Here is a 20,314-nt window from a genome sequence, read left to right on the forward strand (position 1 = left end):
TCCTCTCCTCTCCCCCTCCCTGCTTCGATGGGAGCTGGGATGTGCTACAACACCTTTCATCAGCTATTTGTTTGTAGCGGCTGTTTTCTGCTTGTGGAGCATTTCAAGCACGCTGCACCCAAGGCAAGCAGGGAGAGAGGTGCATAACTTCACCGAGCAGAACAAGTTCCCTGCCTGGGGCTTTGCTCCAAAGCCTGTTGAAACCAGAAAGGTTTTTCCACCTCCTGACCGGGCACCGGCGCGGGGCTGCAGCAGCTCTGCCGGTTTGCGGTGTGCTAGCTGCGGCAGCGCTGGGTTCACGGCAAGGTGCCACGATGCCCCTTCTTCCCACACAGCTGCCTGAAGGAGGATGGGGGGAGGATGATTTGTTTGAAAATGAGCTCGCCACCATGTCCCGGCTCTGCCCTGCAGCAGGAAGAAGTTATTTCCACCAGCAGCCTCCACAAAACCAGCACACGCTCCCCAGCCTGGGCATGATGTGGCCATCAATGGATGCCTGGGCTCAGATCCCTGAAGTCACGGTGCTCCAGCCCCATGGAGCAGCAGCACAGACAGGCAGAGATGGACAAGGTGCGATCTTGAAAACACCCAAATGACGTGGAAGCTGCTGCATCACCTTTAGAAAGGAATTTTGCAGCAATCCCCCGATTTGCACAGCAAGCATCAAGCAATCCCTACTCATGCAAATATGGGTCAGACCCCCCGTGGGATTCTCCGGCTCCCCAGCCCGCCTCCTTGCTCGCACCGAGGGCGAGTGGGGGTTCAGCCTGCCCAGAGCAGGGCAAAGCACCCTCCTCATTCTCACATTCAAACCCAGGGAAATGAAGCTGGGTGAAAGCCCAGGGAAGCAGAAAGATAATCGTATTTGAGTGAACCTGAATTTCTGCAAAGCTCAGATCACCCGCTGGAGTTACCTGATCAGAAAGGAGTTGCCACGTTGGAGGAGTCCACTGCCAGCCTCCTGTGAGGGAGGGTTACACTGCAACCTGCAGAACCCACCCGAACCATCAGATTTGATCTCCTCAGGCTTCAGCTGTCTGGCTAATGAGAACTGGAGCTCACCTGGCTCCTTTTCACACCTTTGCCCCCATCTCCCTCAGCTCTGCACCGCCTCAGCTGTGCCTGCAGCAGCAGCCCATCATCAGCTGGGCCAGACCCATCCTGAAAGATGGCTGAGAAAAAGGGAAGAAGAGGATGGATGGATCCAGTGATGAGCAAGGAAGGAGAACAGGCTCCTCTTTTAGGGTGGTTGTCACCTGCAGTCGTGGGACGGACCCTGACGGTGCTGCCCAGCAGAGCTATGCTCCACTCTGCTCCCTGCCAGCTCTGATGGTGGAGTCAGTGCTGATGCTGTGGGACAGGATGGTCCCTTTGAGGCTCGAAGATGTCCCAGCCTGTGCAGGCTGTACCTGCAGCCACAAGTGTCACCACGCTGGCAGGCATCCAAAGCCCCTGCGTGGCTCACAGGGTCCCTGCTGCCATTTGTGGGATTGCAACAAGCAGACAGAGGTGACAGGCAGCTCCCAGGGACGTGTGCCAAGCTCTGCCCAGGCTGGCCCCACTCCCCTTGACAGTGACGACAGGAGAGGGGGCTGCTTGCTGGAGGAGGGTGCGGAGCCTGGCAGTGGGACAGACGTGGGACGGCACCTCCCAGGCACGGCAGCAGCACCGGCTGCCCCGGGGTGTCAGAGACACCGGGAGAGGTCCCAAACCACCTGGCCACTGAGCTGCCACCCAGGATGGGTACAGCGGGGGCCCAAGGGGCAAACAGCACCCTCCTCCCCAGCCCTTCCCTCCAGGCATACAGAGATGCACCCTGTGGGGGCACAGGCTCATCTCCCCTCTCTCACAAATACCAAAGCCACCTGAGTGCCCAACCCTGGCAGCCTGGAGCACGCCACGGTGATGGGGCAGCGGTGCCAGTGTGCCGGGCACGGGCTCCTGGCTCCCACTTGGGTGCGTGGAGCAACCTAAGGCAAATTTCTCTGCTTCTCTAAAACTGCTCATCATTGCAAGCTAGGGGCAATCCACCGCCCTGGGCCAGGTATGCCCCAGCAGCCCAGGGGTAGCCTGGCATTTCCCACGCATTGCCAGATGCTTGCTGTGAGGCTCCGTGCCTCGTGCCATCTCCCCAGCTTCCAGGCCTTGGCCACCCTCAGCTTCCCAAAGGCGGGCTCAGGAGCCAGATAAGCCACTTAGCAGCAGCGCCAATTAGCCGTAATAAAAAATTGCAATTAATTTTTTTTTAATGCCTTGCCAAAACGAGCCAGAAGAGATGAAGCCAGAAGGGCAGCCTGCCACCCCGACAGACCGGGCTGAGTGGCTGCTGTGCAGGGGCTGGTGGTGGCCTTGGGCTCGATGCTTGCCTCCTGCCTGGGGACATGGGTCCCCACAGCCTCCTGCATCTTATTGTCACCACCCAGGGATGTGAGGCAGCTTTTTTTGCATGGGTCTTGCTTTTGTTTTAGGGGTAGGGAAGTGGGGAACCTCTCTGCTGGGGAAGGGATGGGTTGTTCCCCCTTGGGAAGGTTTGGTCTCCCCAGATCCATTGTGGCAGGATTACTCATGGCTGCCACGATGTGGGGTGGACGTAAAGGCAAAAATTTTTGTGGCTGTGAGGCAGCAGGAGATGGCAGCACCTGGGAACCCTGCCTGGGGGGGTGCAACTGCTGTGAGCAGGGGCTATGACCTGACAGCAAAGGGTTCTCTCCTGCAACATCTCGGGGTGTCCCCCCCCCAGCCCCTGCGCCTGGCTCGGGGTGTGGGTGGCAGCTTCTGCCCCATGCCCCAGCCCTGCCCTGGGGGTGATGTGCTGAGCTGCAGGGTCTCAGTGGTCCTGTCCGTCCACATGGCCAGCGTAAGTGCTGGGCCAAGGGGGAGAAAAGGGGGGAGTTCAACTTGGGAGGAGGGGGCTGGGTGGCTGCAGCCCCCACAGACCTCACAGCACCGCCCGGCCGTGCTCCTGTCGCACAGTGGGGTGCCCCTGTGCCCCCGAGGGCTGGGGGTCCCGCACGGCAGCGGGCACACCTCGGAGGAGCAGCAGCACTGCCTTTCTCACGCTAGGGCAGCCCTTGCCAGCACACGCTTAGTCACTGGTAAATCCCAGCCTAGATCTGCTCTGCCCTCTGTGAAATGGATCTTGGCTGCACCCCCGCTGAAGCAATCCCGGTGCTCGGGAGCCATGGCGGGCGCGCTTTCCCACGGGGCAGCCTGGCTTCCAGCGCCTCGTGTGAATCAGCCCCTTTGCGGGCAGGTGCCGGGTGCCCCCGCACGGCACACGTGCAGCCAGCCGGGCACAGCCCCGCTCCGATCCCCCCGTGCCGGCTGCTCCCTTGGCAGGAGGGCTGGAGAGGCTGGTGTGAAATTCGGGCTCTCTGGGCAGCGGGGGACGGCTGCGACACCTCCCCTGCCTCCCTGGGCTCTGCTCGCGTGTCCACATCAAGGGTGAGGGTCAAGTGTGACCCAGCTCGGATAAAGCTGTGGTCCCCGCTGTGGTCCCTCGCTGTTGTTCCCTCTCCCTGGGCCCATCTGGGTGTCCTGATGCTGTTGCTGCACCGTCACCCCCCGTGCTCCTGCCCTGGGACCTGGCACCGGCGCACCCAGAACACTCCGCAGCCCAGCCTGCTCTGTGATGTCACCACCGAGAGCTGTGACACAGGGATTAGAAGTGACGTCATTGCACCAGGACTGTGATGTCACATGTGGCTGTGACGTCGCAGCAGGAGAGCTGGAGGAGATCCGGTCCCCAAGCCTGGCAAGGCATTTGTCCCCAGCCCCAGCTGCCTGAGTCACCCCGGCCGAGCAGGCAGCTGCCGTGCAGCGAGGCTCTCCCTGCCTGCGTGGCCAAGGAGGACAAGGCAGGTGAAACGTCCTTTTGCAACACTGGAAGCCCATCCGGTGGCTTGTTTTTGTTTAGGACGATCCCTGCCTCTCCCAGCCCTGCTGGGTGGGGATTTCACCAGCAGTGACGCACAAACCTCCCAGGACTCGAGGGACTGGATGCTTCAGCCTGGAGCTCTGGGGCCATCTCAGCATCCCATCCCCTGTCTGGGCCTCCACCCAGCAAGCCAAGAAGCTTGAAGAAAACTTGAGTCCAGCAGACAACAGGAGCCAAACCTTCTGGGACTCAAAAAGGGCCCCAGGAGTCAGTGTGGGCTTGGCCAAAGACGATGGCTGGTGCCCAGCACAGGGGAATGATGAGCAATTCAGACAGCAGTGGAGTCAGTTTTGCTCCTTCCTCTGCCACCTCTGAAAGCTGCACCTCCAAAGTGCTCCAAGAATCACCTCGGTGATCCTGAGCTCTGCCTGGAGGAGCCATCCTCAAAATGGTCCCAGGGCTCGCAGGATTCCTTCCGCCTGCTCTGCTGACAAACGTCACGGGCCAGCGTCACTGAGGGATCTCCTTGGCAGGGGTTTTACTGGTGAGACACAACCCTCTGCCTGGAGAGCTTCTGGCTTGGGAAATCCTCAGTGTATCAAAATCAGCTGTAAAGGACAACAGTGCCTGGCGTGAACTCTTTGGGGCAATTCAGGGCAGCTCATGTCAGGACAATTCTTTGGGCGTCTTCTGCTCGCCATATCACAGGACTATTCACCAGCCACCTGGAGTGATATCTCTTTTCCTACACACCACCTACCCTCATCCCTTTCTTTCCCTCTCTCAGAGATGGATATCACCTGGTGAAAGGGCCACTCCTCTGGATGGAGGGTGCAACTCTCATTTCGGTTGTGAAAGCACAGTCCTTGAGCATCCAAGAGTTTCTTTCACAGACTTACCAAGACTAGAGACATCCTCAGAATGGGCATGCGGGATGCTCAGGCTCAGCCAGCTATCTCCCCAGCACAGGTTGCCCACGTGCAGCCTCCAAGCCCAGGGTAGATAGACAGGTCTGCCCCCAGCATACCTCCTGCCCATCACCCAAGCAGAGAGCGCCCAGAAAGCAGGGAGATGGTGGGAAGGACAGTGAAAGAAAACCAGGTAACAGTGTGGCAAATTCCAGACAGAAGTCAGGAGCTGACCACGCTCATCTGCCCACGTGTATGTTTTCACACACTTTTCCCAAGTCTCCAGCTCCTCCTTTGACCTTCAGACACTCCTCTTCCTCCTGCAGCGATGTGGGCCAGATTCCTCTCTGCCCTGCAGTGCCTTCAAGGTCCTTGCACAAAGAGCAGAAACCTCAGCAATTCAACCCACCAGAGCCTCCCACACCCTGCGGTGCAAAGGCCAGCTCTAGGTGCAGAGCATCAGTGAGCCCCTGCGACAGCCACACCTCCAAGGGGATTTTCAGAAAGCAGCTGACCGGGCTCTTTCCCTTCCCCGTCATGCCAAGAGTTTTTCTCATTGACCTTCTTATCTCCACTACCGGGGAACCATAAAGGTGCACATTGCTGCTCCTGCTGACTTACAAATGGTCTAACTTCTGTCCTTGGGTATCAGCAAACTCACCCAAGTAGCAGATAAGATGCACAGGTGGATTAGCCCGGTCCTGCCAAGGAGCGATGGCTCTTGGTGCACACACAGCCTTGAGCAGCCACCAAAACATGGGCTGCCAACAGCTGTGCTGAGAGATGGACCATGATGGTCCCACACGGGAAAGCAGCCCATGCATCCTCCACCAGACCTGCCTGCACAATGAGCGCTGGCATTTTTATGGCCATCCAACCTAAGTAACGTGCTGCTGGTGGAAATACAGGGCTGCAGGTGGGTTCCTGGCATTGTACAGGGCGTTTTGGTTCACAAAGAAGGAAAGGCTCTGTTTATTGAATCATTAACATCACTTCCCTCATTGCCAGCCAGGTACTCTGAGAGGTCTCTTAGGCAAGTGCTGACCTAGCCCAACCCTGCTAAGCTGGTAAGATGACATGGGATCCCATGCCAGCCTGGTACTCCGTTCCCACTGCTTTCTCTGCTCCCGCTTTGCTATTAGTCATCTGTTTCTGGAAGGTTTCTCATGCATAATAAAGTGTTTCAACACTTGCATAAGCCAGCTCTTCTCATCAGGAGTGACCCGCTGCATTTCCCAACGCTTTCCCTAGGCAGTCCTTCCGACTGCCATGAAATACGGAGTTAAAACATGAAGTTTTCTATCCCCCTCGGAGGCAAAAGGTGTGGGAAATTGAACAGATAAGAATGCCTTTAATTAGTATCATTTGCATAAGCTCTGGGAAAGGCTCACCTGACAGCTAGAAGGGCCTCCCTTGTCTGGGAGCACGAACCACGGGTGCTGAAACGGGCAGATTAGCGGAGCTCAGCTGCTGTCAAAATTGGGGAGGAAGCAAGAACAGGAGGTCAGAGGTGATGGAGCCCAGGGGGCTCTGTGGGCACCCCAGCCCCCTCTGGCTCCTTGTCGGGGCATCCCCCCTTGCCATCTTCACCTGCCAGTTAGCAGCTGCTCCAAGCATGAGAGATGCAGTTTTTGGGTTGGGTGTGTGTATGTCAGCTCCCCTGGAGAAAGGCAGGGATGGGAGGAGAGGAGAAGCACAAGGACACCCCTGGATAACACGTGGAGGCTGCCAGAGCTGGGCTCAGCATCTGGCAGGGACAGCACCAGGGTTTTGTGATCTCTGCTTTTTGCTCCTCTCCGCACACAGGTGCTCCCTCGAGTGCTGCGCAGATGGCTGCAGGTCCCTAACCACAAACTCCATCCCACTGCCGCCTCGCTGTCACGCTGCCTTGGGTAGTCGGCACCTAATCATCAGTGACACTGAAAGCCCTTTTTGGTACCTCAAGGCCTTTGCAGTGATGAGAATCTCACCCAACATTACACCTAAATCCACATGCAAAGCTGAATTTCCCAGGGGAAAAAAAAAAAAAAGATGCTCAATCCCCTCATCTCGCCACACACATCCTCTCCTTGGATCCCTGTCTTCTCCAGCTGCCTGTCGGCCATCTCAAGTCTCACTTGCTCATTTTTCCTCCCAGCTGGGCTGTGATCTGCGGAGATGGGGGCTGAGCCCCTCCAAAACACTGGGGCTGCCACAGCACCCTTGACCCAACCTTCACCGTAGCCGCAAGCCCTGTTTATACAGCACCCAGCACGGCGGGGTGCTGCTCTGGGACAGACTCCCAGCGCTTACAACAAGTTTAATAACGAAGCCAAACCAGTAATAACTGCCTTATAATGAGGCTATGCAGCATCCCTGAAGCCCTCGTTTTAGGGTGAGCTCTGTGCCAGGAGCTGCTGGGGGCCGGGGGGCGAGCTGTCCCTTCCCACCCTCCTCCCTGCCCGACTGCCTGTGCCTCTGTTGCTCCAGCCCTGTGCCAGCACCCTGCCCTCCTGCCTGCATAAATGTGCTTCATACCCACCTCCGAGGTGAGGGATAACCCCTCCTGGGTGTGCAAACCTGCACCCTGTAGGGTGCAGGGTGCACCAAGGCACACAACTCCCATGCCGGTCTGCTCCTGAGCCATCCCAAGGGAGCCTGTGCCGCAGCAGGGAAAGGGTTAACTTGCCCAGCTCCCTGCAATGCAGCTCATTGCTACTCCTCTCCATCAAGCTAGTGAGTTTTATCCAGCTGGAGGTGAGAGCTCAGCTCTTGGCCGGGGGATGCTGGAAGCTGGTGAACCCCAGGGCTGGAAAAAATGACCCAACCTGAACTCTGAAATTGCCCCAGCACTGGAAACAGAGCAAGGGCCATGTCCTGCCAGCTCATATTCGAAAGGATCTCACGGAAAAACTAAAAGGCAGGTGGAAATCTGGGTACCAAACATCCCCCAGACCTTCAGGAGCATCAGAAATGGAAAGGGTCACAGAGATGGATTTTCTGACCATGGGAGTCAGAGCCCTGGAAACTGCAAGGGACCAAAGCTGTTCTTCGTATAGATGAGTCCAACACTCAGATCACTAACAGTCGGGGGTGGCACTGCTCTTTGCTACCCAAATGCAAGCTGGCCATGCTGGAAGCCGAGTTTCCTGCCTGACCCAGGTCCCGAAAAACCCAGCACAGCCTGCAAAGCCTCAGCTCCGTTGCTGCACCTTCCTCCCAGCTGGACATGCAGCCGTACCAGGGGCTCCGTCCTCCACTCCTGGTGCTAAACAAGCTTTAGAAAATGATCCTTATTACGTATGAAGCCACAGCTACCCCTAGTCTTGCTCCTTCTGGATTTCCCTGGCAGCAGTCCCTCCTCTGGCTGGGGTCCTGGGGCCATCTGCATAATGTATGTCGGGGCATTTCTCCCCTTGCTCTGTACTGACCCCTCCAAGCCGTGCCTGGCTGGAAGCTGTGCTCTGAGAGCTCTGCTTTTCCCCAGAGCAGTTCTCAGCCCAGTACAAGTGGCCGAGGCCAGGTGGCTGCATGACCCTGCTCCTCCCCAGCCATCTGGTCCATGAGCATCCTCACCCGCATCCTCACTGCCTCCTCCACCGCCCTCTCCAGGGAGTCCCAAGGGTGCCTGGGCTGGTGAGAGGGGTGCTGGTGTGGGGGCAGAGGCAGAGCTGGGTGCTGATGGCAGCAGCTGGGGAAGTTGGGCTCATGTTTCAGCTTCTATTTTTATCTGGGAACCCAACTCTGCCCGCAGTGCAATGCGGAGGCCCCCCCGGGGACGCGCTACCTTCCCCATCTGGAGCCAGATACCATCTGGGCGCTACCTGCCTTTCCCCACCGGGGTGCCAGACCTCTTGGTAGAGACCAGCATCTTCTGGGGCAGTGGGACATCCTGCCTGCCCCACTGCCTGGTCTGTAGTGTGGCAGGAGGGCAGGAGCTGGGCAGCAGAGCCATGCTCTCCGGGCCCAGGTCTCTGCAGACCAGGCTCCCCTCTCCTCCAGTCGCACTGGGACTGTGCACACTTCATCACAGCTAACCCTCCAGAGAGGCAGCACAGCTCCCCGCCCCCCCCCCCCCCCATCCTCAACGTGCCACCCCCAGGTCAGCAGCCACAGGCAGGTGTCCCTCTTCAAGCCTGGCCTTAAATCCGTGCCAGGCGTGGGGGTAACCCCCGCAATCCCACCCTGCGGCTCACAGCTTGCACCGTGTTCTGCGGGAGCCAGTGCCTAAGACCGCAGGGCTGCACCAGACCCGTCGCTTTTTATTTACTAAAGCAAAAAAAATTGATTTAATGGACATAGCTGCAGAAAAATGGAAATTTGAGCAGCCTGAGCCCAAGGAGCTTGTGTAGCCTGCAGGTTGTCTAGGGCAGAGACTGCCTTACCCGACCCAGGCACAGGCTCCCCAGCACGGCAACATGATTTTGGAGCCTGGCCCCTTGTCCTGGGGCAGCAAGGTCTGGGGCAAAGCTGGGAGGAGGTAAGACCACCACCACCACCACCACCACCACCCCCCCCCCCCCAAATCCCGCCGGGCAGCTCCTGCTGCTTTAATTGGGGCGACAATAGAAACTGCAGCAGAAAACGGGAATATAAGGGGGAAAGAAAAAAAAAAAAAAAAAAAAAAAAAAGCGTGAGAAAGGAAATCTGAGCAAGGCCTGGAGCAATCTAACCAATCCAGCGGAAACAATAGCCCAGGAAGAAAAACCAGTTCCTACACACAAGGTAGAATAGGCTGGGAACGGGCTGGAGGAGGGGCGGGCTGCGCTCCCAGCCCGCAGAACAAGCCGGGCATTATGCGGCTGCGCTGCCCGGGGCACGGTGCCCCCTGCCCAGGGGCTCGGGCAGCGGGGAGGGTCCTGGGCAGCCGGGGAGGGTCCCTGCCCACCCCCTGTGCCAGGCACAGCAGCCTGCTTCCAGCCTGGGTCTGGCAGGGCTCAGCCCCAAGTGGGGCTCAGCACCCAGGCTGGGCTTAGTCTCCAGCTGGGCTCAGCACCCACGTTTAACTCAGCACCCTGATTTAGCTCAGCTGGGCTCAGCACCCCGTCAGGGTTTGACACCCAGGCTGGGGTCGGCAGCTCGCCCGAGATTAGCCTTGAGGATGGGATTAGCCCCCAGGCTGGGCTCACCCCCACGGTGGGGCTCAGCTCACTCCTAGGATGGGCTCATCTCCAGGCTGAGCTCACTGCCGGGGGGGGGGGCTCATCCCTAGGCTGAGCCCCCCAAAGGGCAGCAGAGCGGGGCTGTGCTGCCAGCCGGGCTCCCCGGGGCCGAGCGCGGGTGGGCCGGGGGTCCCGGGCAGCTGCCTGCTGGAAGCGGCATTGCTGCCGGCTTGGCTGTGGCCGGCACGGAAGGGAGCCCGGCATGTCAGGGAGGCAACAAAGCGTTCACAGCGCCCACCCGTGCGCCAGCGAACCAGCCACCCCACCGCAAACATGGGCCCTTGGGGGAACGGCCATGGACGCACCTTCTGCCCCCCCCAGATCCCTCCCGCAGGATGTCTGTCTGTCTGTCCATCCCTCCGGCAGCACATCCCAGCAGGCAGACCCTCGGGCTGTGGGATGGATTGGTTGAAGGTGGGGAAAGCCCAGGTAGAGAAACCAGCTCCAGCACGGTCCAGCGGCTGGTCCCCTGCCCTGGACACTGCCATGGGTGCTGGATCTGTCCCCTCGGCTGCGTGGCGGCAGTTGGGATGTGCTGAAGGTTTGTGCCCCCTGCAGCCAGGGGGGCTGGATACTTTCATTTTGAAGCAGAAGCTTAAATTCTGCTAAAATAAAAACTGCTGTCATGCTCCTCACCATGCGCTGCAGGGACTTCCCTGCACCTGAGGATTTCAATTCCCTCCAGCCCTGCTCCACAGATGAGTCCAACTGCCCCCAGACCTGCTCTCCACAATCCCCCCACCCCAGAAAAAGCCACAGAGCTGGATCCATCCTTCCAGCCCTCCACCATGGAGCAGGGGGGAGCAGGCAGGGCTCCCTGCCAGCCTGCACTCCGCCTGCCACGAGCCAGACAGTTCTCAGCACCCTCCAAAAACCTCCCTGCCCACCCCGGCGCAGCAGCCTGCGAGGAGGCAGCACTCCCTGCCTGCACCAGGACTTGGCCTCGCTCGACGTGCACAGGAGGAGCAAAAGAGAGGGAGGGCAAAGCTGTTCCCAGCACATTTTTCTGCTTTGACACCCTTGCGAGCCCTCAGAGCACTGCGGCTGGGTTCTCAGCCCCCCACGTTTGCCCTCCAGCCTGCGCCCCTCTGCCAGCAGCACACAGGGCTCTCAGTTCCCCAAATACCTGGCAAGCAGCACAGGGTGACTGTGCAGGGCAGGCGGAGGTTTTCGGGCTCAAGTCACAGGCAGGGGTGTCTGGCGGACCCCCAGTGCATGGAGCAGTAAAAGCTACCCTGGGGTCCCATGCATGCTGATCTCAGCGCTTAACGAGGTCTCATAACTGGTTCAGGCTCTCAGCACTGCTGGTTGGGACCCTGTAAAAACCAGCTGCAGTGCACCTGCCCCTGGCATGCATGCAACGAGCCCTGGACCCCTGACACCCACAGCCAGCCTTTATAATAAAGAAAAGCTCCTAATGCAGAGATACCACCTTTGGAACACCATGAGGCCCCTGGGCCCCTCGCCAGCCGCCTGACACGAGGATGTGCTTCGCATCTCGGTTTGTGTGTTACCGTCCACCAGGTCCAGGAGGAGCCCAAGCAGGCACAGTGCTCGCACGGCCCATCGCCGCGCATGGCCGCATCACCCATGTGGCGGCAGAGCTGGGGCTCCCCTCCCCAAGGCGGCCCCTTCCCCAGCAGGGCAGGACCATGGGGGGCAGAACCCTGTGTCCAGCTGATCTGACGGGATCACCTCCTCCTCCTCACGGAGATGAAGATGCTGAAAGGGCAGCAGCATGCTCCGCAGTGCAGGAAGGGGGTTGCTGGAGGACCTGGGACACTCCAGGCATTTGCCGGCTCAGCACCGCTGTGCTTTGCTCCTGCCTGTGCTTCGGAGGGTCCCCTGCAGAGCAGCTTCTCCTCTCGCCTGGGCAGCACCAACCCCCTGACAGAGCCTTTGCCTTCTATTCCCACCACCTCCCACCTGGTCGCTCTACTCCCACCACCTCCACACCAGTTGCTTCCAGTCTGGTCACCCCACTCCAACCAGCCCCATGCCATCAGCCCCGCTCCCATCACCTCCACACTGATCACCCCCACTCCAACCACTTCCACACGTATTCAACACCGAGCTCTTTCCTGCCCTCTCTTTTCCCTCATGCTCTGCCTCCTGCCCTGGGAGGCATTTCTAGCTAGGTGCTCTCCAGTTCATTCACTTCTCACTCACGTGTTTGCTCCAGGCTCTTTCCCTGCCAACACCCACCCTGCACCGCAGCACCAAGACCATTTCCCTACGTAACCTTCTTAGAGGTCACCACCAGCCACAGAGAAGTCACTTCTCCCTTCAGCCCCCTTGTGAGTCCCGTTGTCATTCCTAACAACCTTCTCCACTTGCATTTAGCAAAACCCATCCACACCTTTTGATTCATTCTCTTCTTTTCCCCCCCAAACAAAGTCTGCAACATTCTCTTTTTTTAATTCTGGGGAGCACCTGAGCAGGCAGCAGCCTTCCAGTGCCCCCCTAAGAGCAAATCCAAATCTGTGCTCTGTGCTTCTGCTCAGCCGTTCATCAAAAAGCCACGATGAGCAGAGACAGCCCATGAGCAAACCTGCTTGTCACACCCAGCAGCGGCGATGAGAAAGGGAGCAAAGCTCTGGCAGCACCTCGGCAGAGACCCCCCACACCCAGGGCTCCCTGGTCCCACACACAAGACAGTCCGAAACTTCCAACTCCAGCCCCTCGTTGAAGCCCCACAGGGCTTGGGCAGTGGCAAACGCACCCACAAGTTGATGGAAAACGGTTGAAAGCAGATTTGACCTTTTTTTGCAGAACAGAAAGAGAAGGAGTGACGGTGGGGCCAGTGGGGAAATAACCTCCCACAGGACTTTTGCTGACGGTGGAGGTTCTGTCCTACCTCTCAGCTCTGCATGACGTTTGACAGGTCACCCTGGGTATGTTTGGCACAAGATTTGTGCCAAACCCAGGACCCCAAGCCCACTGAGATGCTGCTCCTGGCTGGCTGCTGTGGCGCTGCTTCTGCTGCAGCAACCTGCAGCCACCAGCTGCCCGGATGGTGCTGAGGAGGCCGTGTGGGTCCCCAGCTCGCCCTTCCCTGCTGAGGCTGTGGGCTGAGGACAGATGGTGTCCCCAGAACACGGGCCACTGATTTAGCCTGGGGATTTTGGGCAACCTACGGCAGCAGCCCGAGAGCCTGCAGAGAGCCTCACACAGAGCCTGGCACCGCTTCTCACCCCGGGGTGGTCCCCGGAGTGTGGGACCGCTCCAAAAGCATCACTGCCTGGGCACAAAGGGGGCAGGGAAGGAGCCGGACGTGAGGGCCAGATCCTGCCCTGACAGGGTACAAGGGCTGCAAAACCCTTGCTTGGCCAAGGGGAGCTCTGGGAACAAGCTGTGGTTCAGGCAAGGAGCATGCCACCCTCGTGCTGCTCCCTAGCCCTGGTGGGGACATCCCTGAGCTGAGGGGTCCCGTGGGGCAGCCAGCAGCCCCGGGGTGATGGGCAGTGGGCGGGGGGCTTGCTCATGGCAGCCCATGGGCAGCTGGTGAGAAGGAGGAGCGCTTGGGGGGCATGGGCAGCCCCTGCCTACAGGGGCACCCGTGGTGCAGCGGGTTTGTTGGCTCGGTGTCTCACTGCGGGTGTGCCAGAGGAGCTGGCAGTCACCCCAGTGTGTCACAGCCCGGCCCCACGGACGTGGCTTCTTGCTTACACGCAGCCGCCTCACCGTCAGCAGCTGCCCTCCCCGGGGTGCTCGGTGGAGCTGGGCCCCCCATGGTGGCTCTGTCGTTGGGCTCTGGCCCCCGAGCTGGGATGCCCTCGGGCTGGATGCTACCCCTGCTCCTGCGGGCAGCCAGCAGGACCCTGCCTGCGCACCCATGGTGCCCAGCACCCCGTGGAGGGTGCAAAATGAAACCGGGACCCATCTTGGGCAGAGCCTGCCATGACCCAGGGCTGGGGTGCTGCTCCTGAGAGGGGGGCTTTGGGCACAGAGCAGAGCGGGGGGCTCCTGTTTCCCCTTCGCTTTGCTTGGCCACCACCCGCAGGTGGGACAGGAGGGACAGGAGGGTCACCGTGCAGCCACCTCGGTGGGAAGCCGGTGGTGGTGGTGATGCACCTCGTGGGGTCTCCCAGGGTCGGAGGTGGGGAGATGGAGCAATGTTTGCCTTTGCAAATGCAGTTGTTGCCATTACTGTTATAACGAAGTTGGAATATGCTCTCCATCATATGTAAATCTCTTGGGACCCAGGTGGATTCGCCTCTCTTGAGGTCACTTTAATTCCCAGGTGCCATTGTCCAGCTGCTCCCTGGGTATCTCCCGGTGACTTTTCATTTCCAATCACTGGCAAGAAGAAATGCACAGCAGCTCCTCGCTCCTGCCCAGAGGAGCCATCTCCAGCACCAAGTACCTTGACTCCATCCTGGCTGGCGGCCTCACAGCTCCCAAAGCCCCTCCAGGAGAAGACACCAGCCCCTTCAAACCTGTGCTCAACCCCCAGGATGCTGGGGAGAAGGCTGGGGGGAGCCCATCAGCAAACACCTGCCAGCATGAAGGGGCTGCAGCCCAAGAGGGACAGATCCTTCCCTCGTGTGAGCGGCACTGAAACGCACCCTGGGGTGCCAGGTGCTCCTGCAGGTTCATCCCACCCCAGACAGCTCCCTAGCCCGGGGCTGGGCACTCCCCCGCTGCCATCAGCACAGGGGAAAATGAAGCAGCTTTATCTCAGCCTCAGCTGTCCCTCACCGTGGTGTCAGGGCTGCTCTCTGACAGCTCTGCGGATCCCCAGGCAGGGCTTCTTCCCTTGGTCCCAGCCCAGCCCAGACAGGGCTCAGCAGTGCTCAGGGGCTCACTGCTCCATGGAGGCAGCAGCAGCTGCCCAGATGTTCTAGATACGAAGGGCCCCCACATCACCAGAGCCCCCAGGGGAGAAGCAGACCTACCTGCGAGCTGTCTGTCGTTCCTAGCAGCCTCTGCTGATGGAGACGCCCAGCCTCCCCAGGCACCGCTCTCCTTGCAGCTCAAGATCTAACTTGAATCCTCCCTGCTGTGAGTCGAGACTTGTCCTCGTCCTCACAGAGAGCACAGAAATCCCATACTCTTGCCTGCATTAGCTCAAACACAGGCCAAGGCTGCTGGGGAGAAAGCTGTTGTCAGTGCAGACCCTGCTCACCTCACACGGCCATCAGGGCTGGGCAAGGTTCCTGACAAACGGAGCAGCAATGGAGGGGATCACAGTGCTGCTGGTCATACGGCTCAGCCAGGACGTCACCATGGAAATGGCATGTCCTGCCAGCAAATTTGGTGACAGTCGTTCCTTCTGCACAATCCTCCCAGGCAGTCTGGGATGGTCCCCACTGCCGTTTGTCCCCGTCACCATACCTGGAGGAGGAGGAGCAGGAGGTCTCCACAGCTCTCCCATGGCATCACCTGCCACCCTCTGCGCAAAGGCGTCAGCTTCTGCCCACAGTGCCTGCATGTCCAGAGAAGGACAGAGGGAAATACAGGCAGTAGGGAGCAACTTTAACACCCAGGACCACATTCCCAATTCATCCTGCCAACATCCTTCTCTCTAGACAAGCCTTGGAAGGGGTGGAACCGATGCTGTCACCGCTGGGACTGAAGCTGGACCAGTGTGGCTGTAGGACACAATGTGAATGAAGGTGCGGGAGCCATGTGCTGCCACAGGGGCCCCAAACTTGCTGAGAAACCTTTGGCAGAGCAAGGGTGGAAGAAGTAGGGATTTCGGTAAGGACCAGGCTGGTGCTCAGCACCTTTGGGAGGTTCTCACCAGCCAGCGCAGCCGTTGGCCTCGGTGGTACAGTTCATCCCATGGGGGAGCAGAGCGTGCAGCTGCATGGCTGGGCTCTGGCAGCACAGGGGAGCTCACAGGGAGCACCATCTTTGAAAACAACCATGTGCATCTCACCTCGAGGGAAGACACCAGCTCTTGAAGGACTTCTCCAAAAGGATCCCCCAAAAACAGTCTCAGAAAGAGGCCATGCTGACTGGGGCCTACAAGAGGACAGCCCCTGGGAGCAGGGGAGCAGTACGGGGATGAGCCGCCGCTGCCAGAGCAAGGGGAAACCCCAGGAGACCTCATGCACCAGTTCCCTGCATTCCCAGCCCGACACCTCCCAGACGTGCTAACATAACCCCAGCGTGTCAGTGACATGTGAGGTCACCGCGGTGAGACAGGCATGTTCCTGGGGAGCCTCAACACCTTCACATCTTCTCACCGCACCGGGGGGCCTGGCGAGCTATCATCTAGAGCATCGCGTTTGTGTCACACACACACAAAAAAAATAAAAAGGAATAATAATATACACAGAAACACGTGGCCTTTTTTTAGGCTTTTTGCTAGACCCAAGGGATTTGCTCTCTACTGTTTCAGTGGCCACCTAGAGGACAGAAAGCTGGGAAAGCTGGCAAAGAGGAGCGATCCAGCCCCAACAAACCTGGTTTTGCTTTTTTGCTGATGAACAGGACATCAGCAGGCAAGTGGTGGCAAAACTTTAATATTATTCACCCTGCAGAAAAAAATACCTGTGAATGAAAAGTGCTGATGGGCTCTTGGTGGAGGCGAAGTCGGGGAAGGAAGGTGTGTGCTCCATTCCTCACATTCCTCCTCCCCAGCTCCCTCTGGACCTTGCTCCCCAAGGTCCACCCAGGTGCCCAGGGGGTGATGGAGAGGGCTGAGGATCCTGTCCTGCAGCGTCGCTGGCTCCACCAGCCAGGCAGGGCTGAGCATTTTCCCTTCCCAGTGTGGGGGCAGATGGACGGGACTGAGGGCTGAATCCTGCTGGGGTCTGAAAAATGGAATCTTTGATCTCTGTGGGCAGCATTTGCAGAAACACTTGGCTGAGGGTCCCTCATAGGCGAACGCTGTGTCCCTGGGTGCCATTCTGCTGAACCCCAGCATCCTGCCACGTGCGCGGCCGTCACGTTGCATCCCTATGGCCATCGGCTGGAGCCTTCTTCAGAGCAGGGCACCTTGGGCTCATCTGAACATACACAAACAGCTGGTGGGATGTCCTCTCCTCTGGACACCCCACACTGTCCCCTCTCCTGCAACCAACCAACCCCCAAACAAGAGGAAAAGCCATAGCGGTGTTGTCGCTCCCATCCCCGTGCCGTCCCGGCTGCCGGGTGTGGAGCAGAGCTGGCTCCCTCCTGGGCACATGCGTGAGGGCACCGCGCCAACAGCTAATGGGAAAGTTCAGGGTCGGGGCGAGCTGTGGGGAGAGGCACATAAAGGGCTCATTGTGCGGCGGGTCTCCTTCGGCTGTGCTCATACAGGGCTAGCAGTTCAACAACAAAACACAGCCCAGAAATATGACAAGACACCTTTTTCCCAGGCTGCTGTTAAACTCTAATTAAACATTTCAGCACACTTGAGCGAGGGAATGTCTGCTTCTCAGGCCCAGGCTATCTCAGCTGGAAAACATCTCCTCCAGTGCAAACAGGCTCACGCAGGTTGACCCAGAAAGATGCCCCTTGGGCCCAGGGATGATGCAAACCCGTGTACCAGGGTGGGCAACCTGCAGCAATCCACCCACCTTCGGGCCAGCAAGCTGTCCGCTTGCTGCCCACCTCTCTGGAGGATGGGTCCAGGCTGGAGCAGTCCGAGAAGGGGCCGTGCAGCCCAGCACACCATGGGCAATGCCACCACTGCCAGCCACTGGCTGCCTGCTCCCCATCATGGGAACTGGAGTGCCTGTGCCCACCGCACAGCAGTGGGGGGAGCACCGCCTGGAGAAGCAAGAGGCAGCATCCACACCTGCATCAGCCTGGTGCAAAGGACAGCCAGGCAATAGCTGCTCCGCCACAGCCCCACATCTGGCCTTTATGACCCAGAAATTGCCTGCTGATGGAGAGGGACCACGACTCTGCCTTGCCCATATGTGTCTGTGCAGCACCTTACGAAAGGCCAGTGTCTCTCCAACCCACTGTCCTAAAAATATTTCATGCCATGCCTTATAGCAGCTGTAGAGCACAGCCCACAAGCTCTGTCTTCAGACCTGGTGCGTTTTTGGACCTCAGAGCTCCTATTTCAGTAAAGCAAATTCTTCCCAAACTTCATCACTCTCACGGCCAGTCTCTGGGGCCACTGGTTCCTCTCCCCAGCCCTGGACCACAGCTTGGTCCCGCTGTTCCAGAAGTTTGGATATTTAAAAATAACCCAACAGACAAGCAAAATATTAGAGTCTCATTCTTTGGGTGCTTTGCAATGCTGACCTGCAGGCACGGACCATCATCACACCTCACTGTGACATTTTGTTTGGTCTTAAGTAGCTGCTTTCCTGACCTCCCCCGTCCCAGCCCCGTAGCCTTTTCCATGCCTGGGCAGGCAATGTTGGGCTTGAGCCCCTTTTCTGTCCCCCCAGGTAAGCAGACGTGCTCCCACACTTTCAACTGACCAAAACATCTCCAAAGTTAAGCAGGCTGGGGGAGATGACCAGCCTCAGGATGCAGAGGTCCCTGCAGAAAGACCCAACTCAAAGCCTGTCTCCTTCCAAATCCCACCCTTTGCTTTCCTCTGGATTTTCTGGGGAGCAGAGGACATCCCAGCCCTGTGAGCAGCCCAGAGCCCGGCCCCAGTGCCTTGCAAGGGGTCTGCTCTGGGTCTGTGCCCCACTGGGGAGGACAGGGAGGCATTGCCATCGGCTTCGTGTCACTGCAAACCGAGACGCGGGAACGAGAGTACACACCCTTTGAGGAATGCTGCTGGAAAACCCAGGGAGGCTGGAATTGGCATCCTGCTATTTTCAAAAATGGTGGAGAAAAAGCACAAAAAGAGATGAGCAACGAAGCCAGGCACTGCCGGGAGCGAGGAGAGACGCAAGTCAGCAGGCAGGGGCATGGCAGCTTGAAGACTCACCCGTGGAGCACCCGAATGCCAGGGTGGGTATGGTGGTGGTGAGCTGGCAAAGCCTGGTGAGCACCACAGGAGCCAGCCCTCCCCACAGTATTAAACACAGAGTTTGCCATTAGTTGTAGTAATTCCTCAGCACCTTGTTTCTAGCAGGCACAGACCATACCTCCAAAGACCCCCCTCCCTGATGCTGTGGTGTCTGACCCAGCCCCGCAGAGGGGACATGGCAGCACTGAGCTGCTCGCATGATGTAGCTCAGCATCCCTTGTCCCACCAGAGCATGACCCAGCAAACCATGAACAGGCAGCTCCTGGAGGGGGGGACTTGCAAACTGGGAGTTTCTCATGTGCCACCTCAGCATAAGAAACAGGTCACCCAGGAAAGGGTTACTGCAAAAATCTGCCATTTCTAAGATTGCTAAGTAGTGGGAAGGTGGTGTGCCCTGAAAGGCTCTGAGTGGAGTGACAGCCTAGGCGATAACACTTGTAATTCGGCATCCTGTAGGGGTGGAATTTGGCAAAACTGGTCTCTCCTGCTCTGAGGACATTCCAGATCCCCGCACGCACAGGCAGTCTGAATTGAACTCCCTCAATAAATACAGCAGCCGGGGGTTTAATCCAGCTCGGGTGCTCACAGTTAGAAGAGCAGTAGCAGTGTGCTCCCTTGGGAGGCTCCCGTCCTGCCCCAGCGCGGCTCCTTCCTCCAGCTGCCTCCGGCACTGCGGGTTCTGCCACCGGGCAGGCAATGGCCCCTGCGAAACCTCACCTTGGCGTCCGGGCTGCCCTCGCTGGGTGCTGTTCCCCCTGAGAAAACAGCAACACCAACCTGTATCTGCTACCCCGGGATGGCACGTGGCTGCGGGTAGCTGACAGCCCCGGAGGGGGCCACAGCCACACGTGAGGCTGCCCCCAGGTGCCATGCACTCGCAGGGCCCGTCACCATCCTAAGCCGCTGCAGAAGGATAGGATGAGAGGCTAGATTTAGGGAGAAAGCTTGATTTTTCTAGGAAAAGCGAGGCAGGGCAGCAGGGCCTTTAAATCCTCCCCACGCAGCACACCGGCTGTGCTGCGCTGCCTGGGCTTTGTGGGACACATCTGCCCCTGCATCCCGGTCCACCAAGGATGCCCCAGGTAGCACCGTGAGCCCCACTCCCAGCACAGACACGTCTGTGAGGCAGCCAGGGAGGTGACAACCACGGGGACGCAGACCGGGGGCACCCATCATCTGGGCTGCGCACACACCGGGGGCTCACCCCTACCTCCCCACACACACGGTCCCAGGGACCGCATCCCCGCCAGGTGCTGTGACCCGCAGCCTCCCCACCATGCCCAGAGCTGGGCAGATTCTGACACCATGATGGGGGGGCCAGATCCTGACTTATCAGCTGTTTCCCAGGCTCTTCTGCCAGCTGCCCCCACTGCCAGGACGCGTGCACCTATGGGATGGGATTGGGGTGTGAGAGGGAAGCGGGGACAAAGGCGCTGAACCACACTCCTCCTCCTCATCCTCCCTGTTCTTGGCAAGGCCAGGGGACTCTGGCTGCGAAGGGAAAAGGTTC

General features: G+C 58.9%; 1 protein-coding gene across 2 annotated transcripts in view; it reads right to left on the bottom strand.

The window, feature by feature from the left end:
* The window catches only part of EXD3 (exonuclease 3'-5' domain containing 3), a 290,826-nt gene that overhangs the window by 10,468 nt on the left and 260,044 nt on the right, over nucleotides 1-20,314 (bottom strand). The gene's annotated exons all lie outside the window — the stretch shown is intronic.

This window comes from Falco biarmicus, chromosome 9 (genome assembly GCF_023638135.1).
Source record: "Falco biarmicus isolate bFalBia1 chromosome 9, bFalBia1.pri, whole genome shotgun sequence".
NCBI classification, from domain to species: Eukaryota; Metazoa; Chordata; class Aves; order Falconiformes; family Falconidae; genus Falco; species Falco biarmicus.